The sequence below is a fragment of the Coenobita brevimanus genome, chromosome 110, assembly GCF_032717465.1.
Source record: "Coenobita brevimanus isolate Jiangsu-jjx chromosome 110, ASM3271746v2, whole genome shotgun sequence".
Taxonomy (NCBI): Eukaryota; Metazoa; Arthropoda; class Malacostraca; order Decapoda; family Coenobitidae; genus Coenobita; species Coenobita brevimanus.
The window spans coordinates 47,421,526-47,449,024 of NC_137063.1; positions in this window are offsets into that span (position 1 = coordinate 47,421,526).

The following is a 27,499-nucleotide window of genomic DNA, read 5'->3' on the forward strand; positions in this document are numbered from 1 at the left end:
CATTAGTTATACCTACGACACAATCTGGTTCCATATTTCTTTTAGTAACCCCCAGTTTGGCTACATACTATACCTCAAGCTGCAGGCACCACAGACACAGAAAATGACACGGCTGCCACGATAAATAAAGTGTCCAGACCCTGCAGTCCACGTGAACCAACCTGGACCTGACTCTGAAGAAAATAAATAGGTGGACCTGACTCTTTAGAATATAAACAGGAAGTCTTGTTCTTGGCAAGTATTATGGAAAATAGCACAAACGGCTCTCTCTTCGTCCCCCTCCCCATCCAACCACACACACATACACACACACACACACACACACACACACACACACACACACACACACACACAAACCGTCGCTAACCACTTCGCTACAATGGTTTTTTTCGAAGGTGCATAGAATCATCTTGGTGTCAGTACCTGAAAAAAAAGGGGGGGGGGGGAATTGACGTCCCTCGCTTTATCACCTACAGTATCACCTTTGTACAGACACGAAAAACACAGAACACTCAAAACGAAATGTCATACTCCATCTCATCTACAACAGTCATACTTTTTTTTACCTTTTTACCGCCAAATGGAACGCTTTAATTGGCAAACTGAAAATTCATAATATTCTGTCCCCAAACCAATGAAGCGTGACTGATGACGTCCAAAGTCGAGCCCATCCAAGTTACTCACGTGTGTAATCACTCAGGCTAACCTGACCAAAACCTGACGATATTTAGGTAACGCAACGCACCGAGGCCAATGTGACGGACAGACAGACGACAAACTCAAATCAATATCCCCCAGGTTTTGCGAAGCGAGGGAAAAAAATGACCCTCTCTCTCTCTCCCTCACACACACACACACACACACACACACACACACACACACAAAACGAGCCTGAAGAAAAACAAAACAAACTGGTAGAAGACAAGAGAACCAACTTGGGAGGAACTGTTCGCCCAACGTTAAGTTATTGCTCAAGGGAAATAATGCCTCGAGAATTTTGCACAAGTGAAGGTGGCTCTCTCTCTCTCTCTCTCTCTCGTTTTCCATTCTTTTGCCCTCTCCTTTAAACATCATCTTTTTAACACACACACACACACACACACACACACACACACACACACACACACACACACACAAACTCATCCAGTTCATCAACATAGTTCCTATTAGCTGGTGTGTGTTTTTTTTCTCTCTCACGTTGCCTCAGAGTTTAAGCCCCCCCCCCCCCGTCTTAAGCACCCACCCTGGAGGCTCAAATCCCAGTTCTTGCCACAACTTTCCACAGCTTCATAAACTTGTGTTCCATCCTCTCCTAATACCAACACTAATCCACACTGCTAATCCGGCTTTAACCAATCCCTTGCATTAATCCTATTTTTACTAATCCACCTTGTATTTCCGTACCGTCCATTAATCCACGACGTACTAATCTTCCTACTACTACTCCACCAAGTACTAAATTTCCACCCAGTAGGCTAATCCACTATATCTCCTTCCACTAATCCACCTTTCACTAATATTCCTTCTGCTAATCCCTGTTGTACTAACCGTGTTCAGGGCGAGGCACAGATAATTAAGTACAGGTGAGGCAAGACATGAGTACAGTGAAGTACATACATGTCGTCGGTTCATTAATACTCGTAAAGCCCACACACACACACACACACACACACACACACACACACAGACACACACACACACACACACACACACACACACACACACACACACACACACACTTTATTCTTTCCCATTCTTAACAAATCCAAGGTTTCTGTTCACTACATGCATTCAGCATCAGCCTCCATCTCGTAAAGGACGAGAATCCACGAGAGGCTGGCTACACTTATGAGGCAATCAACGAGACGGCTTGTGCTTGTGTGTGTGTGTGTGTGTGTGGGTGTGGTGTGGGTGTGAGTGTGAGATATCAGCTTAGTTTGGCTGGATCAAGACGCTGGGAAGGAATGGCTGTGTTCTTATGCCCACACGCACGCACGTACAGGACAACACGAGAACCACAACACATGCTTATCTCAAATCCTGTATACCACAACTAGGTGAACACACGCACGCACGCACGCACGCACACACACACACACACACACACTCCCCCCCTCTCTCTCTCTCTACACACACACACTCCCCCCCTCTCTCTCTCTTCCTCTCTCATATCCACAACGTATATTCCATCACAGCTCAGGTTATCAATTTTAAAAAATAATCATAATAACTACGCATTCATTATGTACAAACCAGATCAAAGCCACATTTAAATTCCTTTCAAAAAATATAAGACAGTCTCAGGTGGTGTTAATCCGAGACACATTAAGTGGGTGGTGAGGGCTTTAATTAACCCCGGGTCGTAAAACAGCAAATTAATACACGACCACACCTCCCTGCCTTATACCTTACTGGAACAAATTAACCCTGGAAAATTACCTCCTGCTAACTATTAATAACTGAACCCGACCTACCTGTGATTAGCTTCATCTGGCTTCCATCTGACTTAATCTAACTGACTCTATTAAACCCCCAATAAATCCTACCCAACCACATATGAACCTAACCCAGCCAACCCTAAATACCCTAACACAGCATATCCTACTCTACCTTAATCTCAGCTAACATACCTAACTTTCCCTTACCCACCTCATTTTCCCTGACGACCCGATCTGACCCAACCTAACCTACGTGACCTAATCTAACCAATTTTAACCTAACCTAACATTACCTCAGCTGACCCAGCCTGTGTGTGTAACTAACCCACATTTAACCTTCCCTAGCTTGACCTAACCTATCGACCCAACCTACCCAATAATTTTTAACCCAACCTGATCTACCCTATCCTACTTACCCTAACCCAACCTATCCTACCCTACCCTAACCTACCCTACTTACCCTAACCCAACCTGACCTACCCTACCCTAACCTACCCTACTTACCCTAACCCAACCTATCCTACCCTAACCTAGGCCAACCCGACCTAACCTCCCCAACGTATCAACTAACAGCCACTCCGTGTAAAAATTATAACTTTTAACATTTACAACTTCAGCTTAAAAACTGCAGTTACACCATTAAATGACTCGAGTACATTAAACAAGCGCAGAGCACGGAGAGGTAACGCGGAGTTAGATTATTTCAGGTAGAGTATATCCCCTCCTCTACCTCCGCCCTCGTGTGTGTGTGTGTGTGTGTGTGTGTGTGTGTGTGTGTGTGTGTGTGTGTGTGTGTGTGTGTGTGTGTGTGTGTGTGTGTGTGTGTGTGTGTGCTACGTACTCGATACTGGGTATGAATTAGAAAGACCATCGCCTGAGGCCCAGCAGTCCTTCGAAGCGCAACAGATGGCGCCAAACATTTTAGGTACGCCAGCTCATGCAAATTAAACCACTGGAAAGCTGTTTTTTCAACCACCATCCTGTAACAAAACACTGCAGGAATAAGGCCTCGTCTAACTGCTTCACTCAACCCCGTTCATCATCATCATCATCGACCAGTTAATCCACTACATGCTCCCATCAGATGTAACAGTTGTTGGTTATTGATATAGTCCATCCAATATCCAATAAACTTACGGCTTGATTCCCTCCATCTGGTTCCCTGCCTACCTATTCATGTCTAAGCTTTAATTCTGACACCTGTTACTTTGCTTCTCTGTCCGTGTTATGGGACGCGTGACCAGGTAACAGATTCTAAGTAAGGTAACACACTGGATACGTAACCAGGTAACAGATTCTAAGTAAGGTAACACACTGGATACGTAACCAGGTAACAGATTCTAAGTAAGGTAACACACTGGATACGTAACCAGGTAACAGATTCTAAGTAAGGTAACACAGTGGATACGTTTTTGTCAGGCAGCGGCCTGTTACCCTGAACGACCCTCTTGTTGGGGGTGTTGGTCACGACACCTGAGAGGCAGTGATTTGAAGGTGCCGTGTTCTGTGCTGATTTGGACTGATTGGCTGCAGTTTAGGCTGCTGTATACCGTCACTAAAACACAAGTAGCTTTGTTTTTACCTGATGGAACTGGCCCATTCCCAGAAATTGAACACTAAGTGGTAGTTGCATGATGTTCGATGAATATTAGTTAGCTATGGGGTGGGAATGAGTTTCTTTACTTACTAGTCACCAACTACAGTCTGTCTGTTTTACACCAAACGGAACTGCGCTATTCTCACAACATAAGCATTAAGTCATGGTTGTATGAAATTCAAGGAATTCGGCGGCTGGAATTAGTCTCCTTGGTTACTAGTCAAATCGGCCCTCCAGTTTGACTGCACCTGACTATTATCTGAGCTGAAACGGATTAAAAATCTTCGTCAGGTTAGAGCGAACACTCACCCTCTGTGGCTGACCCTTCTTATCGTAATGCTTCTTTACATGCCAGAGGTAAAAAATTGTATTTATCTTACGATGAAACCGATAATTACGTACACACACACACACACACACACACACACACACACACACACACACACACACACACACACACACGGCGAACAGTATTAGAAATGCTGTATGAACAAATAATAATACACGATATTTTTTTTTAACATATACCGTACTTGAACAATGAAGTCTTTCCTATCATCTCCATTACTTATCGTACCATGTTCATCTTGGACAATCAATCAAATTTCTCCGAGAGACGTATAAACATGAATGATGGGGTTAAAGAGTGAGACAGACGGACTAACAGACCAACAGCTTCAAGTAATTACCGACGAGGACATGGGGGGGGGAATCACGTGATTTGTATGCAGTCCCACTTGCCTCTTTTGCAGGACGAGATAAAATGGTGACAAAGTTGTATCTGCAGCATACCAAAGGCCGTAACGATAAGCTGGCCTACAAGGAATCGTTGGCTTGACACATCCTAATACCTCTTCCTTGATGATATATATATATTTCCTACATCTTCTTTCTTTCCTCCTAATACTTCTTCCCTGAAGATATATTTACTACATTTTTTTTTTATCTGACTCTAGACATAAGCCCATTCCCGAGGTCCAGCAGTCCACTTACGTCACACCAACAAAGGACTGTCCCCATGCAGCCCTGATACATCACCCTTGAGCACTAATACCCACCGTCTGTATGCTGATATGCTGGAGATCACATTCAGAGCTGGTGTTGTGGTCTCAGTGGAGGGTGTTTGTACAATGTGTTGATGGAATCAGTGAAAGAGTTGTGAACATACTAATTATCGAAATCAAATCCACGAACTGTGCCCTGTAATTGGCGGGATCGAACCGAAGACCACAAAGCCCCCAGACCACCGCTGTATCCATTCAGGAAAAAAAAAAAAAAAAAGCTCTTCTCTGTACATTAGATTTAATCATTCACCAATTCCATAATGCTACTACGTTTCTCTATCCATCAAACCTAATCAATGATACATCCTAAATACTCCCCTCCCCCCCCCCAAAAAAAAAATCCAACCTCACAGAAATTGCCAAAATATATACCATACTTACCTGTATCTCCATTAATAAAACTGGCAGGGATATCACTGGCAGTAAAACACAAGTGCCGCACTACATTAACAGTTGCAGAGTAATATCATACCTCACTAGCCATCAAAGCCAGTCCTTCAGCCATCCCACATACCACAGATGTAGCTGCACCCCCACAGGCGTTCCAACAAGCTATCGATCAATGCTAACACGAACTTGGCGTCTCATCCATCATATCTTGTCCTTTTATCAGCATACCCAGTCTTTTTATCCATCAACCCTGGTCCTTTATCCATTTTACGGACCATAAATAAATCCATCCTCGCAAAGGTTCCTATATCGTATCTCTGTACCAAACCGGTCCTTTAGCCATCTTTCGCACGGTACCCTAAAACAAAACTCCAGCCTCACAAGAAGTTTCAAAAATACTCGTATACCATCACTCCTCTCTGTCTGGATCCACAGTAGCGGCCGTAAAACAGGGGCGCGAAAGGCAAGAGATGTTATACTGGGTGGGAATAATGGTGGTGGGTGGATGGGCCTGGCAGGGCGGGGAAGGGGGGAGGGTTGGGGGGAGGCGTTACTCCCATCAATGCAGGCTACAGTCAAAGAAATAACTATCTTCCCAGTTCTGTTTGAAGAAAATTGACAACTGACGAAATACAGTGAAGAGCCCATTATAGTGCGTGTTTCAGATGGTTCGTTTCTTCCGCTATGTATTCGTCTACCCTTGGAAAGAAACTTGTGTGTCTGTACGAGCCGGACCCACTTTACAACTCCATTACATAAGTTACCAAAGCCTCTAACCCACCTTACACAGCCACACCTGTGTCCCTGGCCCCTACTTGGTTTACAACTCCATTACATAAGTTACCAAAGCCTCTAACCCACCTTACACAGCCTCACCTGTGTCCCTGGCCCCTACCTGGTCCCACCTCTCAACTCTTTCATCTTTGTTTTGTCCATGTTTCACTATCTCACTTTTTTGTCTTAGTTTATCCATGTTTCACTGTCTCACCTTTTTGTCTTAGTTTATCCATGTTTCACTGTCTCACCTTTTTGTCTTAGTTTATCCATGTTTCACTGTCTCACCTTTTTGTCTTAGTTTATCCATGTTTCACTATTCTGTAACTACTTCAACTCTGTCTTCGCTTTATCCACGTTTCACTATTTTCTATACTTTTATTAGTTTTCTACGTTTCACAATACTCTCAAACACTGTATCTTCGTTCTGCCCACGTTGTTATAGTCTTAATTCTTCCAGCTTCGTTTCGTTCACGGTTCAATATACTCCATCTCTTCTACCTTCCTTATATCAATGTTTCACTATATTATCATCTTTTCATCACAGTTAACCAGGTTTAACTACCGTATATTATCATCTTTTCATCACAGTTTAACCAGGTTTAACTATATTCTCACCTTTTTATCTTAGCTATATCATCCAAGTTTTACAACAGGCTACTTTCAGCCACGTTTCACGATACCCGCACTATTATCTGTGCATGGCTTCCATTATCCTTCCATTCATCGGGAACCGCAGCGGCTCGGTGATTGCCGTAGTCGTCCCGCAATGCACCTGCCCCGAGTCCACAATGCCAAACCCACGAAGAGGCGGACTTTTACAGTGGATGGTGGAAGTGTGTCCTGCCATATGCCTATATATGTTGAGTCCCTGTCAGTTCCAATATCCACACTGACACACAAATGGCCAGTATAATACTTCGACTCTCACAATCATCACCCTCTCTATAGACACCTCATTCCCATTTGCACTTCGCCAGCTTGGAAAATGGGAAATTTGGGGTATTACTCTCCATCCGAGAAGATCTGAACCTGTAGTGGTCTAATGCGGAATGTCAACAAGTTTTAGCTTCCTATTTATATTATCTTCGCAATATAAACTTGGGTACCGTACCGATAAGTACTTTATATACTGTATGTGTATATATATATATATATATATATATATATATATATAGGGCACTGTGTTGGCAGGACAGTTATTGAGAACAGATTCCCTGGTACACAGTGCAGGGTTTTCAATATCGGATCTGATAGTGAATCCTATTACCCCCAAGCCACTCTCTTGCCAGACGCAGCCACGTAAGTCTCACTACAGTGGTTTTAGCATACACGACAGTATTCCACGTGTGTGTCAACATTCTCTTGTATGTTGCCTATTTCGTTTTAATATCAACATCGTTTGTGCAAAAAACACAAATGGATACATAGGTTTAAAGCCCAACGTACTTCACTGACAAAAAGCTGATATGAAGCCTCCATGTCACCTACAATACCCCCCCCCCATACAATGGCACGGATACGTCAAACTGTACAGGGCGCCAGATAAACTTGAAGCCATCGATATTTTTGCGGGCACTGACGGCAAAAAAAAATTGAAAATGGTTAAAGGTTTTGCCAAAGTCGTCGATCAGGCCAAAGGATTTATGAGAGTCACCCCCTGGCCCGACGCCTCTCCTGCCAGACAAAGTATCGTACCGTCCCACACCAACACACACTCCCCCAGGCTTTTCACAATTCAGTTTGAAATTCATTGGACCAGCCAGTAAGTTCCCTTGCAGTCCACCATCCTCCTTTGGGGAGGTCTTGGAGGAAAATGAGAGACATTTATACCACCAGGCGTCGGAGCCACCTACACAACCTTGGCACTGTACATGGGGAGGACTGGAAAATCAGCTTTATGAGTATCAGGGAAATTTAATACCACTAAGAGTAACAATAACAACAGCAACAATAATAAAAAAAAATAATAATAAATTTATAAGTTCTCACATGTACAAATCATTCTTAAGGAATTCACCAGCACTCAACAGCAGTGGCGAGAGGTTGATATAATCGACTGTGTGTGTCAGTCCATATATTTAAGTGGCCACTGTCTTGAAATATCTGGGCTGAACTAAACAACTTCCAATGCCCACCCAATTTGCATGGATAATACCACAGGAGGCATGATGTCACTGAGCACAGAATTTCACAATTATTTTTCTGAAATTTGTGAGGAATCCTGAGGAATCTGTTTTCCGTCACCCACCTCCCGCAGATTACAGACAGACACAAAACAAGATGAATTCCTGGAACTTGGAAGCGACTCATTTGCCAAAGACACATTCAGCGAGGGGAGTTTGAGGGAGTTTTGTGTGGGATTGTGACGCTGTCTTGTTATCTGCCAACTGGCTCCCTTGCCGCTTCTATAATATCGTCTACCTATTAATGTAAAGAGTTTTCATTAAGTTGTTGAGTATCAGACTGAAAGAGCGTATTCCAGCGTGGCAAACGACAACTGCTGTGCTCTTACTCAATCAATGATATTACAAACATCAGCACTCAAATATTTTCTACTGTATTTCAAACAAATCTAACAAGTGTCGAAATATTTCAATTCAAACATGGTCCACATAAGAACTAGTAAGCCAGTAAATGCAAAATATTTATCGGAAAATTCGGAACTCTAATGATGCCTGGTAAAGATTATTTTCTCCACTACCCGAGGTCTCTCCTTGGCTTATTAAAATGGAATGGGGGGAACAAGAACACGTATAAAAACTACAGCACTGTACCGAAGGAGTTACTGAAAATAATTACTATCCCCTTCACTATGAGACGTCTTCCCTTGGCTAAATAACACAGCTTCAGGGTAACACAAATAAACTGTAAACACATCATCGTACTGAAATTAACAGATGTTCACAATGCCCACAAACACACTATCATACAAACTCTGGTGTAACTACTGACATTCAAGCAGACTTAACTCATTTTTTGGCTGGTACTAAACCCTTCCCCTGTGCCGGAGTGAGATTACGAGAGTCAACATGCAAGGATGGAAGGGAGGGAGGGAGGAGACGACGATGAGGTGTGATAGAGGAGGATTTCGGGGGGTTTTGTCTCGCCCACCCTTCATGAACCGTGTGATTGTGTGTCTGACAAGATGTTAAAAGTAAGTATTCTACGTGGCTTTGAAGATACCGTAACACTTCATCCTTAGCGATTTACTTTGGATACTGCATCTTCATATTCTCTAGTATGTTTTTAGTAATTTATTTTACACTTTCACACTCTCTTGTACGTTTTCTATAGGTTATCACTTAAATATTGAAAGCTTGTATCAATAACATACTTGAGGATACTGAGGTGTTGTTGTGCAGAATAAATCGCCAAGGAAGAGGTGTTACATCACAAAATCCACTTCTAATACGACTCGGAGAATGAATTGGATAATTCAGAGAGAGAGAGGAGCGGTAATCCATTTAAATCTGTTTGTGTTGATGTGATGGACGTGTTTATAAAGGGTTGATCCGGTTTGTTAGAAGTTTATGGCGTCGTGAAAAATAAAGGAGGAAGTTCAAACCCGCCGCCACAAGGAAGGTAAACGGAGAAGGATGGAGGCTGCTGAGCAGGGAGACGTATGTTTAGCTGAAGTACATGGAAAACTGTTTGTAAATTCGGAAGACGAAGAAACACACACACACACACACACACACACACACACACACACACACACACACACACAATGCAGACTGATTTTGAAGGAGTTCGGCATGAATAAAAGCAACTTAGGAAAATGAAGGTACATGGAAATGGACGAAGGTTGCCGAGTTAAGCGAGAAATGTTTGGCTGAAGTTAGAGGAGAATTGCATTTTCGGAACGCGAAGATAAATGCAAATGGAGGTAAGCTGATTGCCAATAAGGAAGACGATGATAAACATAAGGAAAAAGAGTAGTTCTTGAGTTCTGAGCTGCAATTACTGTTAAAAATGAAATAATGAAGATAGACATGTTTGTACACTTGGAAGGTGAATATATATGCAATATGAAAAGTAGTTATTTATTTTGTGAAATTAAAATGACTGATTCTTTTTAGAGAAATTAGCAGAGGTTACCAGTTTACGATGGAAGTAAAGTGGCTGCTGTGCAAAGAGTTACAGGCTAACGTTTAACTGGGATAAGTGGAAAACTGTATATTTGGAAGGCCTAAGTGTAAGCAAAAGGGAGGAAAGTTATTGCTGAGTAAAGAGGTGGAATGTTTGGTTAAGATTAATAGAGAAAAATTCGGAAAGCGTGAATAACTTGAAAAAAAAAGAAGGCAGCTGTTGAACAAGGAGGAGTTTGGTTAAGAAAAATGTGAGGGTACGGTAAGTAAATGTTGAGGCTGGAGGAATGTTTGATCAAAATAAATGCAGAATTGTATTTCGAAGATGAAGAAAATTTTCAAGAGGAGGAGGGAAATTACTGAGATGAGAGTTTGTGTGAGATGATGCATGTGAGGAAGACAAAAATGAATACAAAAAGGCGTAAATGTTCAAGTATAGGGGATTTTACTAAAGAAAAACGGAGAACAGCTTGCCAAATACTATTATGAAGTCGACGGCCAAACGAATACAAAAGCAAATGAGCTGATGGTACCGAGTTAGGAAGAACGAATAAAGATAAATGGGAAATATTATAAAATACAATGACGAAGATGATCAATAACGGAAAGACGGTGCTGAGTTATAAGGACCTTGGCTGCAAAAGAATGCTAATTAAGATGATATTGACTCTGGAGGAATCAGAATGTCTGGTAAAAGGAGAACAGCTTGGAAATTACGAACTCGACCTTCCCCCAAATGAAGATAAATGCAAAACGTTGAAAGGTGTTGTGTCAGAAGAAATTAGAATATTTGAATAAGATAAATGAAGAACTTGTTTCACTCTGACTCTTTACCCCTTCATTACGATGTATGTCTTCTGGCAGCCCTAACATTACAATGGGTCTTTTGCACACAGGTAAATATGAACGACCTTCCATCAACCCCTTCACCATGAGGGGTCTTCTTTAATCTGAGTAATATCGTCTGACAGTGACAAGTACAAAAAGAAAGAAAAAAAGGCCTACGCAGCAAACTGAGATAAGCTTGGAGGGAAGAAAATGATAGCGCGCAGCCAGTGTGAGATGGGTACGAAGAAAACGGTGTGCAGAGAAACTGGTGAAGGAATAAACTGATATGTAGCGAAATAGGTAAGGGAAGAAATTTATCTACAGTACGTAAGGGAAGAAACTGGTATGCAGTACAATGAGTGAAGGGAGAAACTAGCATGCAGTTAACTGAATAGGTGAGAAACAACACCGGTAAGCAGTGAAATAGGCGAGGAAATATATTAGCATGTATTCAATACATGAGCAATAAATCATGTATGCAAATCAATGCTGGGTATCGGTACGGAAAGCTACTGTTCTAAAATGTATGGTGCAACTGCAAACTTTAATACACCGATATATTCCTCAGTATTTGAACGTGTGTGTGTGTGTGTGTGTGTGTGTGTGTGTGTGTGTGTGTGTGTGTGTGTGTGTGTGTGTGTGTGTGGGTGTGGGTGGGTGTGGGGGTGGGTGGGTGGGTGTGTGGGTGGGTGTTGTGTGTGTGTGTGTGTGTGTGTGTGTGTGTGTGTGTGTGTGTGTGTGTGTGTGTGTGTGTGCGTAAACTATACCACTACCAGGCAGCAGTGCACGTGATGTACGAAAATCAATATCACGGTAAATTCACAGTATAAACGACACGGTAGTTCACAGCATACACTTAGGTTGAACGAACACCCTCCACCCCAGCATAAGCAAAACGAACACCCCATCCCACGGAGGAAATGAACACCAGTGAGCACATAACAGCCGGCAAATGAGTGCTGATTCCAAGGCGCAAAGAATGAAGAGATGATCCATAATGGGGGAAAATTGGAGGGAAAAAAAATTGAGGTAGGTTGAAAGGGCAAGAGGAGGAAAAAAAAAAAAAGTAACAGAAAATGGGTGGTGTTTTTAAGGGTAGGCTCGGCTAGATTAGAGGGGCTACCTCCTCCACACACTGGCAAATTACAGGTCTTTTTCTTTTTTAGGTTGGGAAGGGTTGGAGTGAAATTTTATGGAGAGAGAGAGAGAGAGAGAGAGAGAGGATAATCAGCAAGAAATCAAGCAGGTCATTCAGTAAACAGAACATACACACTGCTTGTCACTGGACCTACATCGCACCGCTCTAATGTTTATCGCTCTAGGCAGCACCGTGATGCCGGACACGATGGCTTAACATACACGAACGTTAATAAATGGGGCGCTGATACAGACATTAACTCTCTCTCTCTCTCTCCAAGCCGCTATTCCAACCTGTGTATATCCATCCTGGCGATAATGTCATGGCTGATTCACACTGACACAGAGGCAAATAAATACCAATAAATACAGCGTGATGGACAATATACCCACTGGAATTACCAAGCGTGTTCGTTGACGGTCTACCTGCGTCGCGTCGGTAAGACTCTAATGGCCTATAATTATCCTGCATGGCCTAATTAGCAATGTAATGATTCAGGAAACATTTCAGGCCATCCCTTCAGTCCCATGACGTATTTGGTTTTATTTATTGTATTCTGGTAACGACGATACTGTAATTTCTTTCAGCTTCGGACACCTCTAATACTGAAAGTGTTACCGGTAATAAAAGTTATACGGACAAAATAAATAATCTTATATTTTTTCTATGTAAGGAAGAAGGAACAAAAGGCTATTCACTTATTTATTTATTATCTTGAAAACAAACACACGCCCGGAAACCGCAAAACACCTGAAAACCGCAACCCCCCAAAAAAAAAACTAAAACATCCCTGAAAACTGAAATACACGCCTGAAAACTGAAACATACGCCCGAAAACTAAAACATCCCTGAAAACTGAAACACGCCTGAAACTGAAACGAGCGCCCCAAAACTGAAAAGCACACGCCTGAAACTAAAACACAAAGCTGGGCTCCTCATTACACTCATGGATGGCCGTTTTTCATCGCCTCTCACAAAGCGGATGGGTTGCCGCGTGCCGCCACAAAGGCTTAGTACATGGCTCTGGCAAAGTAATAAAAAGAAAGAAAAAAAGTTGGCCTAAACCTCTGTGCAGATTTTCTAATGTGAAATACAGGCCCAAAACTGAAATACACGGCCTGAAAACTGAAATACACAACCTGAAAATGAAATACACAACCTGCTAACTGACATAAAAGCTTGAAAGTGATATATAAACCTGAAACTGAAATACAAGTCTGAAAACTAAAAAACAAGCCTGTTTACTTAAGTGCGAAAACTGAAGTACGAGCGTGACAACTGAAATACATGCCCTGAAAAAAACAAAACAAACCCTGAAATTCTCAAAACCAAAACACAAACCCTAAAAACCGCCATACAACCCTGAAAACCGGAAATCCATCCCCCAAACCGCTAAACAAGCCTGAAAAAACAGAACGGGCAGGTTGGCATCTCATTACACTCATGGACGGCAATTTTTCACCGGTTCAGCTGGCCGGACAAAGGCTTAGTACGCGTGGTGCTCTGGCGGCATTAAAATTGGATACAGCTTTGTGCAGATATTCCTTTACCAGCAGTTATTATTTGCCTTCACGCTGCATCCTGGCTACGAGAGGCTGGTGGGTTGGCATCAGCATAGGGGATTATTATACATCAGCGTACAATTGTTTTTATACCGGTAACGATATTTTCCATTTCAAGCAGAGCAAGGGATGATAACAGTAATCACAATCATCATTAGTATTTATAGGCTTACCGATATTTTCCATTTCTCAGACCAACAGATCATAATAATCATCAACATTATCATAATAATCAAAACTTTACTATCACTGCTGTACATTATATGGTTTGCATGAAATTATACAGCTGGAATATCTACGAAGTGATCAGTATAAGGATGAGCGTTTAGTTAACCAGTACTTAAGAGATTAAGTATGGTGCCAGTGGAGGTGGGGAGTGACTGATGATGATGATGATGATCTCTGTCACTGGCAAGAGATGGATACACAGACAGATGTTCAAAGCTGCACTACCTATCCTTCAATCCCCTGACGTTTTTCCACATTTGGTTCTGCCACCTTCACACAATTTAGTTCAGTTTAGGAAAGATCGCTCACGCTTAACGGATTAACGCCATCTGTGTCTACTCTTTCCAGTTCCAGAAGACATCCACGCTAACAAAATCAAGTGGGGGCGGCACTCCTGACAGTGAAGGGTTTAATCTATTATATGGGACTAGCGAACACTAAACACCGTACTTTTTGCACTAATGCATGATAAACGTTGCCTGGGATGCAATACTTGGATTAATGATCTCCCGTGTATTACTCCACACATTTCATAATACAAAACGTATAGGCTTTCTAAAATCCACCCTTGAACAGTGTAACTTAATACGGGTTATCGCTGTATACAGTGTTCGTATATATATATATATATATATATATATATATATATATATATATATATATATATATATATATATATATAAACTGGTATAACATAATGGAAAACTAATATGAACAGTGAAAAATATCAGGAGCATTATAAAAAATGGATCAAAATATATGTAAAAAGAAAACTGTACGGAAAGTAAGGAATAAATAATAAATGAATATCTATAAAATAAGCTGCTCAAATAAATTGACTAGGCTAGCAGCATTTCAAAGAAGTGAATAGCCTACCCGGAATACCTAGCAAAAAATATATGGAGAAAATATATACGGTACATAAACATGAAAATAAAGTGGATATACTGTATTGGAAATAAACATGAAAATAAAGTGGATATACTGAGTGGAAGTGGATACAGTGTAGAAACCTGTCACACAAGTGGATAAACATGAAAATAAAGTGGATATACTGTATTGGAAATAAACATGAAAATAAAGTGGATATACTGAATACATCATTATACGGTACGAGAGGATGTACCGCACTGAAGGAAAGAGGATGAGGTGAATACATCATTATACGGTACGAGAGGATGTACCGCACTGAAGGAAAGAGGATGAGGTGAGTGGATACATCATTATAGGGTACGAGGATATACCGTTCTCAATGAAAGAGGATGAGGGTATTAGCCTAATACTGTACGAATTTCCGGATTGCCCAGTGTGTGTTGCCAACAAGCGAAAATATCGTAAATAGGAATGTGTACAACATCTATCTATACGGTATCTCTCATATATATATATATATATATATATATATATATATATATATATATTAAGAACTGTGGAGCAACAGGTACCGTACATGAAACAGAACAAGCAAAGAAAATAAGAGAAAATGGAGGAAGGGAATGCTGGATACGTTATCAAAGCCTAGGCTATATACCGTACTGTACTGTGTATTGGTAAGCTATCAGACTGCAACTTGCGTGAGTGGGAAGGTTTATATCGTCAAGGTAATTGTGAAGGAAGTGTATTAAAAAAAAAAAAAAAAAAAAAAAAAAAAAAAAAAAGCGTGGCGCAATGGGTATATCAAACGGCAAAATTTATAGCATTTATGAAATGAAACATGAAGTAATGGGAATTTAGAAACTGGAGGAAGAGGGAATGGGCAGCAAACGGTGTGCAAATGAATATACAGTATAAAACCTTTAAGTGAGGGAACTCCACATATCAAACAGAAAACTGCAGGGGAAAGTACAATACAGGTAGCATTATAAAACTTTACATGCGCATAAAACACAAAATGCAGGAGGGATGCTTGACAGGCTGTATCGGATTGCAATTTGTGTGGAAGAGGTTATCACACAGAAAAGTGTGAAAAAGTATTATATGAAAGTGGACGTACCTGAGGACAGAAAATTGTGCCGGGAGGAGGGGGGGGGCACTGGATAGGCTATAGCGAATTCTAAATTGTTTCTTAATGTATATAATGTAAAGAAAGTATGTGAAAGTTAGGAAGTGGATATACCAACACAAGAATTAGAAAAAAAAAAAAGGGACGAGGAGGGGTGTATGATAAGTTGTAGGCTATTAGATTTCAAACTGCTTAAGCCTGAATGAATTTAGCCTATGTAAAGAAACCTGTGTGTAAAAGTGAGGGAGTGGATATGAGAAAAAAAAAAAAAGGTGGAATGGAGGAGGGAATAAAGAAGGGGAGCCCCCCAAAAGTCGTATCGAATTGCAAAGCACATATGTGAATGGATATATCGCATAGAAAATATGTATGAAGTGAGCTGATATACGGTATTAAGAAAATAGTAGCTGAGTACGCGGAGATATTTACAAACCTTGGTCGACGTCCCTAAGATGCTTACGAATATTTTACGAGGATTTTATTTTTTATTTTTTAACCTTGGGAGAAAATCTGAGTTATAAGTCACCAGATACACGGTAGAATTCATGAGTTTGCTGGGCAAATACAAAGTGAACTCAATGAACATCCTACGTCAGTGATTTCATATTTTACTGGTAATATATACCGTACAGGTCTTTTAGTTTAGGAGGCTGGAATATAAGAGCTACAAATAAAGCCACTACTGTACGCAGTACGCATTCGTACGACATGGCTACAGTGTCAAAATTCACCTTAGCTATGTCTTCACAAATCCTACGGGTCATTAAGTAGTCTACGAATATCATTTTTTTTTTTTACCTTACGAAATAGCATGAGTTCCTGTACTAAGCCACAACAACCCTTCGACGTTCCTAGTGTCAAATTTCACCTTAGTTACGCATTCAAACACCCTACGGGTCACTAATTAAGAATATCATGGCATTTTTTGAGACAATAAGGGCTACGTCACATCCCAATGACGTTATTGGTGTCAAGTTTCATCTTAAAGTTAATGAAAATCTTACTACTAATTTGATTCACTGACTAGTTAATCACGATACATGACCTTAGCGGCATAATATCAAAGGCCACTAACTACCACCGCACATCATGAAAAAAATCAAGACAGATTTAAAAAACAAGAGAGAGTATAAAATGGGAGACGTGAGAGGCGGAGTGACAGAAAAACATAAGCTGACAAAATGCCGATTCAGCTGACTCTCGGGAGGGACGTGAAAACAGGACGGAATTGTCAGAAAAATATGATAGCGAAAAATACATACCAAACGAAAGAGAGAGAGAGAGAGAGAGAGAGAGAGAGAGACGGGGAAAATGTGGTGACAAAATACAAGATGAAAAATACCAAAATGATACTGAAAAGGTTAACGATACATAGCTATACAAATAGTGATACATACTGACTAACATATATATTGATAGACATATGGATTTAAGGCAGTATAGATACACAAACAGATAGATGCATAGATACAGATACAGGTAAACAGACAGACAGGCAGATACAGATGTAGCGATAGATGGTTAGACTGACACTGATAATACAGAAATACACATCGGCAAACATATGGGTAAACAGGCAGATGGATCGAGAGACAAATATAGCGACCGACAGACAAACTAACATTCACACATACAAACATAGATAAATACAGACAGACACAGATAGATAGATAAACGGTCAGACAGACAACAGACAGATAGGGCGATACACACACACAGACAGAATGTGAAAACTGAAAAAACAAACACAAAGGGAAATATAAAAATAATCCCTGGAAACGTTAACGAGAGAGAGAGAGAGAGAGAGAGAGAGAGAGAGAGAGAGAATTATCGGGAATGGAATGCAATAACCGTGTGTGTGTGTGTGTGTGTGTGTGTGTGTGTGTGTGTGTGTGTGTGTGTGTGTGTGTGTGTGTGAAGGATGCTGGATACACATGAATAAACAACCGTCTTTTTTTCTAATCGGATTTTTCCCTAGTCACTTGATTCTCTTCGTCGTGAAAACCAATAGTCAATGCTGGGAAAGAGAGAGAGAGAGAGAGAGAGAGAGAGAGAGAGAGAATCTTTCTGGCCTAACAATATGCAATCAAGTTGTTCAATTGTACTTTTTTCCCCCGTGTCGCCATCCTTGCCCGTAACTTTCTGTACGATGTCTTCCATATTTTCTTCCTTCTTCCTCCAGACGGTTTCATTCAGCTTCGGGAAGACCTCTCGTGGCCAAGAAAGCTGACGATCTTATTATGCAGCGTAAGAAAGAATGACGTGGAAAGTTTGAGGCTCCGAATCTCCTTCACTTACAAGTCTCTCTTAAGTAAAATCGTAAGGCGGAGGCAAGGGAAATATACGTCATCGGACTGAAGGAGTTTAGGATATCTCTTATAGGGAAGAGGTAAATAAACCATTTCAGGCACGGACACCAATCAAGTCATTATAGGGAAGAGGTAAATAAACCCTTTCAGGCACGGACACCAATCAAGTCATTATAGGGAAGAGGTAAATAAACCATTTCATGCACGGACACCAATCAAGTCATTAAATACCATCCTGTACAACGCACCATGATGCACATCGTAGCAAACAAAGGAGAACACAAGTTTCCCGCCGGTGTCATTTTTTTTTTTTTTTACCCGATTCGTGTCATGTTGCGCTTTACAGGTTGTTAAACAATCTAACGACTCAAACCACCAGTGCCTGTGAGGGTAAATTACCATCTTTTCTCCTAACGCCGCGTCCTGCTAGAGGCTGAATGGAGACCTCCTGGCCTTTCCTTCAGCATTCAATAGCACCCTCCTTCCAAGTCACCCTGTCATCATCGTCATCATTATCACCATCGTCACGCCAACCTCTTTCATATATTCCGGAGCAATGTTTCTCCACCTAATTCTTGATCTAACATACTGATGTCATCCTGGACCTTCCAATCACGTCACTCACAGCCTACGCTCTCCAATAGTTTCTTCATCTTAACTTGGCCGAGATTTTCGCCCTTTTACTGCATACCGTACATCCCGTAACTGAATGGCAAATACTAAGGCTCCTCCGTCCTTTCCATACCAGTTCTTCGTGACTAACGCTATGTTCTTATACTAACCTCTTGCTACAGCACAACTTTCAAGATTAGGAAATGTCAGTGTGAGGCCAAGTTAATGTGAAAAGAGTACGGTACAAAAAAGCTGATCTCTCACTCTCTAGTATACCCATTAACTCCTCCTCCCACGAGTGTGACTGACAAGGGATGCACCCAATCATTCACCCAGACAGCAACACTGAATTTATAATCCAGGTTTCTATTTCAGTCCAGGTGCGAACAGGCTGGGGTAAAGAGACTCTGCCCTAAGGTCTCGTGCAGGCTTGGGAATCGAACCCAGGGCTTATCGGTTGCGGGCCCAGTATGTTTCCTATTACACCACCGCCACCATCTATCCCACGACACATCCCCCTTCTTATATTCCCAACCTTGTCCCTTCGCTTTGTTCTTGGTCTGTAGTCCATCATCTTACTCTTCTTACCACGTCCCTCTCATACCCTACACCCTCCTAGTTAACCTCTTACTCTCTCCTCCCTACTCAGTAAGAGCCTCTACTCCCACGACACACTATCCACTTCCATATACTCCCCCCCCACCTACTTTCATCTTATTCTTGGTCTGTTACTTCTTCCTACCCCCTAACATTTATACATCCTTTTCAACCTTATTTTTAGTATAGCCTTACCTCTTCCCTAACCACCCCACTCTAATACACCCTCCTGATCTGGGGCGCACCCAGGAATATTTTTCGGGGAGGGGGGGCATAAAAATGAAAATTGTGGCTTGAAAAAAAAACATTCTAATGCAAGTCACTTTTATTTATTTCTGCATTTGAAATACAGATTTTTTAAAGCGACTATTAGTGTATGATTTTTTAAAGCGACTATTAATGTATTTCGTTTCTTACAAGGAAGAAAATTTCGGGGGGGGGATGGCCCCCTTGGCCCCCTCCCTGGGTGCGCCCCTGCTCCTGATCAACCACTCAACTTCATTCGCACCATTTAACCGAGCTACCACAATACATTTCTCTATGTTTCCATTATTAATCTTATCCTTTTAAAATCAGGTTAAACGGCATAGAGGTGGGGCTGTGGTGTGGGTAAAATTGTGATTATGTTGGAGGTGCGCCTCTCCCCAGCCTCACATCCTGACGGCCAGTGAGCAACTGAATAATGAAACCAATTTACAGCTTTACCGGAATTTTTGTCCGTCTCTCACAATACAAGAATTTCACTGTTCCTCGCCTACCTCCACCACACTCACCACGATCACAATCACTACCACTATCATCATTACCACTGTTTATCATGACCACCAATACATCACTATCACCATCATCAAAACCACTATTTACCGTAAACATCACTATCATCAATATCATTATCACCATCTTCATCACCATCACCAACACAACCACCACACCACCACCATCATCATCATCACCAACACAACCATCATCACCAACACAACCACCACCAACAACAACACAACCATCACTATCACCAACACAACCACCACCATCATCAACAACAACCACCACCATCACCAACACAACCACCACCATTATCACCAACAACCACCACCAGCATCACCAACACAATCACCACCACAATTATCACCAACAACCACCACCACCATCATCAACACAATCACCACCACCACCACCGCATCCACCGACACCATCACAATCACCACCACTATATACTTTCCGCTGTGAATTCTAACCGCAAGTATTAATCAGTTTTAACATTACTTTTTTCTAACCATCCGTATTAACTCTCTGGGTACTCAACATTTCCCTCAGTTGAATCAGTGTGACTCGTGTTAACCAGCATAGGCTACAACTGTTAACTCACTTCAATGCAATTCGTGTTTTTCTGTCTTTAAAAGCCCACAATGTAATTACGATAGCGTCAAAGTTCCCAAACGTTTCCAATTACTGTACTTGCATTAATTCAGCCCGACGTACCGGTAATCTTCAAAAGCAAAGTGGGTAAAAGTTTGTGTTGCATCAATGGTGTTGTCCGACCTAATGCGTCTGCCTTTGTCCACCACTCCACCACCTATCAATGGCAGATTTTTAAGTCACGAAAGCATTGCATTTTTTTTTTTTACACATACCGGTAACATTATCAGGCAAAATGCAACTATATATATATATATATATATATATATGGACTATATTTCTTTGCTGATCACAGACACGTCAAAAACAGAAACACACAACCTCTCTCACACGTATATATCCCATGTTCACTCCCAAACACATACACTTTTTTGTCTTCATGTATGCTTGCCCAATACTTCACAACTTGACATCTTGCTAGCCTTCATGCCAACGAACAGAAATGTCTAAGAACACATGCACATTCTCCCATGCTGTAACCTACCACGCCCACACATTCTTTCTCCGTTCATGTCTGTTACTATTATTGTGTGTGAATAATGTAGCATCATATTACTGTCTAATTTACCAGACACGTAGATACTCAACACCCTAACAGGCACAGTCTCCCATACGCGGGCATCCAAGGCCACATACCGGGATTTCCTTTATTTTTTACATCATTTTTTCTATCCCTTTTCGTCAAAAAATAAGCATAATTTATCACCTCAGTACTATACAATTTAACGGAAACAGACATACTACAGATATAATACGCAAAATAATTCACGCTTCATACGGAATTATCGAACGTCCACATTCCATGAATTCTGATTTGTGTTCCTGTCATTGTTTCTTTTTCCAATGTGCGTAACTTACTAGGGCGCAAATCCACACACACACACACACACACACACACACACACACACACACACACACACACACATTCTCCTTCTATCACCATGTTCTCTGTTCATGGCTGTCAATAAACGTGCCTAACACAACGTGACACACACACACACACACACACACACACACACACACACACACACACACACACCTTCTATCGCCATTTTCTTTTATCTTGATTATCAATAAACGTGCTTAACACTTAACTAGTGTGCATATCAAAACACACGCACGCACACACACACACACACACACACACGCACACACACACACACGCACACACACACACACACACACACACACACACACACACAGCAGCCAAACATGCACACGTTCTCCCACACACAAATAGCTGTGGCCGACGCCGTGTCCACACATTCCCTTTGTGTCTATCTCGGCCAAATACTTTCCCCCTGACGACAGTACCCCATCCTAGTGCTACTGTTAGTTAACATAATGATAAAATATTTGTTTATCTCTCTCTCTCTCTCTCTCTCTCTCTCTCTCTACGTGTTTTTTGCCTGTATTATTTATGAACTCAGAACCAAGATGAAATGAACTTTGTCCTTTTTAATTTATGGGATAGGCCTATTTTACTTATCCCATTTTTTATTTCACGGTCTAACGCTAACCTGCCTTTTAACTCAGTAGTAAGTACCGGAACGAACTCTTACAAGTAGCCTACACATCTGGCAGAAGATACATAACTAGATTATTATTTAGGAATACAAGTAGTTACCAAGAAAATTTTACTAAATTGTGTTATGAAAGGTGTGAGAGAGAGAGAGAGAGAGAGAGAGAGAGAGAGAGAGAGAGAGAGAGAGAGAGAGAGAGAGAGAGAGAATTTCTGGATAGATCAACCAATGATGGAAAAAATTATCATCAATAGTCAGCCTCTGAGGGGCTTGTGATCGAATTATCCACACTGTACAGGTATGCAAACAACTGTACATATACCCATGAAACTAAACTCTTTTCATCTTATCTGACCCAGATTTTCGTTCATTTTCAGCTCATGTCACGTACCACAGTGGCAGAAAAAAAAGACAATATATACTATGGTTTACTTCCTTTCGTTAGCTCTTCTTCACGATCATCTTATTCTTCTATTATCTTAAAGCTTGGCAATCAAAATGGAGTGGCAGCATCGTTAGGCCAAGTTTGTGACCAAGCACTTCAAAGCAAGCCTTTTTATTATCCCCACAATATACATATTCCAGTGAAACACACACACACACACACACAGGATCGTATCAGTATTCGGCATGTACCCACCACCACCACACCGTCCATCAGTCATGCTATAATGACAAGGCACAGACATACGGGTCTAACCGAATTATTTTTAACCCCGGGACCGCGAAGACGAAGGCAAACCCACAATTTTTAACATCACTGTTGAAACACACGACCGAAAATAGAAGTCTGACCTTTTCTATTTTTCTCACGACGTCAACATCAGTGGAAGAAAACGAGCCTGAATGTCCAGTTAAATATTTAAAATCGTTGCCTCCCCTGCCCCCTATCTCTCTGCTGGATTCAAAGGTTGGAAGGAGACGTACCGTAGTGAACAAAGGTGGATATCATCACCCACATATGAATGATAATAAACATCTTACACCACTTCGTCAGAGCCTCGCGCCTGTGAATCCAGCGGTGAGAAAGACAGGAGACGTAACGAGCTTTAGTGGCTGAATGTACACGAGCTCCCAAAAGTATCTTTAAAATATGGTGCGAAAAATGGCAAAATGAACAGAACGAAACATTATTCCCGGGCACTTGTCTCGGTACGGTTGGTACGCATGGTTAGCCACCGTACCGTAGGTGGTACTGCTGATAAATAAATCAATGCCTCTATGTGACTGCAAACATCCATCGACTTATAACTGGTGACAGTTCAGTAATATTTATACCTCTCTGTTAAAGAATATAACCCATTACACACATTATATTGTGATAAATGGATCTTGGGAAACATAGTTACTGCGACGGGCAGAGTTGTCATGTTCGAATATACAGTGATGCGATGGGCTGAGTTGTCATGTTCGAATATAAGTGAAGGAATGAATTCTCCATGCTAGGCCTATATTAGACCATATAGCCCTGATAGGGTGATGAGAGCGCTAACTTTCAGCTTAGTAGTTACCCGGGTGGGGCGCGAACTCGCTACCTCATGGTCTTCAGCTATGCACGCCACCACTGAGTCACTCAGCCCCCCTTGAATATAAGTGAAACTCAGATTATTATGCAGCATGAGAAAAATACCCATCACAATTCTTTCGTTATAACAACTACAGATAGTTTAGCAATGCATTAGTTAATAATAGCCTATAGGGTCTGCATGTCGGACAATTTTAACCACACATCATTATTTATACATACTACCGTATGTGGCGATATCTCGGTTTCGGAAGGTATTGTGGTGTGGTGTTTCGTTACGTGAATGGCACAGCTTCACAGTAGGTGTCGTAGCTACAGAGTCATGGTAGTATCTGTTCTGGATGCAGGCGGTGGATACACTGGTTGTTAGATGAATCAAAGAAGCCCCCCAAAGTGTGTTTAACCTTACTTTGTATTAATTGTACATATATAATGTCCTATATAAGAATGAATCTCGCATGTCACCTCCACAATACGGCTGATGTATCAGTGACAAATGGGTTTGTACGCTGCTCTGGGGATTAGTTTCAGATAAGTTCGTTTACTGTCTTTACATTTCATTTACCTCTACCTGTCTAATATTTTTGTGCCGTTCACATTATACTGGGTGTCATATGCCTCCAATCATAATCACAGATAATACATAAATACCTCAAAATATATCAATTCTGGGAAAGCTTGTATAATATTTATCTAGATTCTACAGTACAGTGTATCATGATAGCCTTGTGCTGACACTCGTGAAAGCATTACAGATGAACCATAGAAAGATTAACCGTGCCTATGTTTAACTAGTCTGTCATCATAATACCATCAAATATATCTATAAATGACAAAGTGATTAGTATTACATTAGAAAGAAAACGGCATATAAAATCACAGGTCATATACAGGTGTATGGCAACCATTCCCCAGCATGCAGGGCTACCAATTTTGTTGCCGTTTCACGCAACACGTGTCAGATACATCATCCATTGTGTCAGAATGTGTAGCACTTTATTTTAAAGATAATTTTGGGAGCTAGTGTACAGTACCGGGGCCGAGATTCACCAACAAACTTAAACTTCCGGTCAACCTCTGCCTTCATTTCGGACATAATTATCTTTGCTGGGATGACGAGGAGAATTGTGTTCACTCTCCATGTTTCTTGTTCTTCATTAAAAAAAAAATAAAAAAAATCTGAGTTACGAAAGAGTATTGATCCTAGGTCTTTGTTAATCCGGCGGCAGAATCCACGAGCGTACCAACCGCCAACCGTCATAACTCTTACAAGCGAACACTGTCCAATAGGTCTCACCCATGTTTACAGCGAAATGATGCTTATTATAACCAAATAACTAACACAGATCCATAAAGAAATATAAATAAATTAAGATAAAACAAGCCTGAACGTCTCTGAATGTTCCCACCTCCAGCACCATCCGTCACCCTCCAACTAATGACGGGAAGGACATTAGGCTACACGCCTATCGTTCGTCTCACGCATCCCAATCCACAGAGAGAGAGCTGACATTGCAGAAGTAAAACTGAAAGCATGAAGGGAAAAAATCAACCTGGCTTTTTTTTGCACGTACCTTAAGGGTAGAACGAGGAAACAATATATAATGAAAAGATACCGTAAGTAAAACAAAGTGCACGTCTTTCTAGCCTATTGATCGGTAGTACAGATGCAAAACTACCCTTCTCCATAAAAGAAATACGATATCGTATATAAAACGATATATAAATCATAAAATAGATAACAAAATCTACACTTAAAAATATAAGAGCAAGTGCATATTCTACCCTGCGTTTTCGTGAATAACCCTGGCTCCGTAACAAATCAATAAACAAACTACACAGCAGTAAATCAAGGCTATAAATATAACATACGGCAAATCTACATCTGCCAAATCCAACTCGCCACCATTTCAGAGCGGCGGCCGGCATGCAGTGATGGAAAAATTAAAACAAAATTCAATAAACAAAACAAAAACCGGAACCAGAACTAGACGTATTGAAACGATTATGTATTTCCTGTTCTCCTTCAAAACCATTTTACTGAGGTTTTTCACTTGAATATCATCATCATCCACACCTTTCACGGTAGTGGTGAATACCATATAGACCTATACCGGTTGTCATATAATTCCTTTCCCTTTAACCCTTTCATCATGATGCCTTTCCAGAGTAAAACATTCTACAGGTTGCTAACAGGAATACATTACCTTAATAAAAGAAAATAATAATAATAATAATTGCACTATGAGGGTTGAAAACCCAATGGATAATTTTTCTGTAAACCCTTCACTACGAAAGAGCCTCCCTAACCTGGTGCTGGCAGTGAATGAGAGAGAGAGAGAGAGAGAGAGAGAGAGAGAGAGAGAGAGAGAGAGAGAGAGAGACTTGCAAACACCCCCTCAACGAAAGGTTCCCGTGAGAGAGAGAGAGAGAGAGAGAGAGAGAGAGAGAGAGAGAGAGAGAGAGACTTGCAAACACCCCCTCAACGAAAGGTTCCCGTGAGAGAGAGAGAGAGAGAGAGAGAGAGAGAGAGAGACTTGCAAACACCCCCTCAACGAAAGGTTCCCGTGAGAGAGAGAGAGAGAGAGAGAGAGAGAGAAACTTGCAAACACCCCCTCAACGAAAGGTTCCCTTAAGTTAAATTAATCTGGCGCTGGCAATCATCACCATAATCGCCATCATCATCATCATGTCCTCTTTTTCCACCTATGAATGGGGTGAGGCTGGGTCCAAAGAGCAAGAATAAAATCATATCAAGACGTCATCGCACAGAAAAGATCAATTGCCCCCACCCCAACCCTCCTGCAAACCATACACATTGCCTTTACAGTATTTATATTCATACTGTAGATGTTGTGGGTCTCTGAGGCGTGTCTTTACCCCAACTCCCCCTCTTGTAAATTTGCATGTCAACTTGTGTAAATCGTGTTCTGGGTACCGTACCGCACAGCACAAAATGTATTATCGGCATTCAGATTTACCCTTCTATACAAATTCTCTCTCTCTCTCTCTCTGATCTAGTTTCACTTCCAACGCACGGTACTGTCTGCACAACTGTTGTAAGGAAATTTAGGTCATGTAACATTATTTTGCTCCTATCGTACTGTATTTCCCTTTTTTTTTCCGCTTCACGTCTCAAATTACTCTCCTATAATAACCTCCGTATAAATTAACACTAATAATTAACCTACCGGTACCTGTGTTTACCTGGACGACTCCAGCAATATTATAATAATAATAATAATAATAGTAATAGTAATAATAATAATAATAATAATAATAATAACCTTTTTCCCCAGCTAATGAATATGTGAGCTAGGAAAAGTATAAAAGTGGAAAGACTATAATTATCAAAATCAAATTAAACCAATAATATAATAATACCTTCACCAGTATTTTATCGGC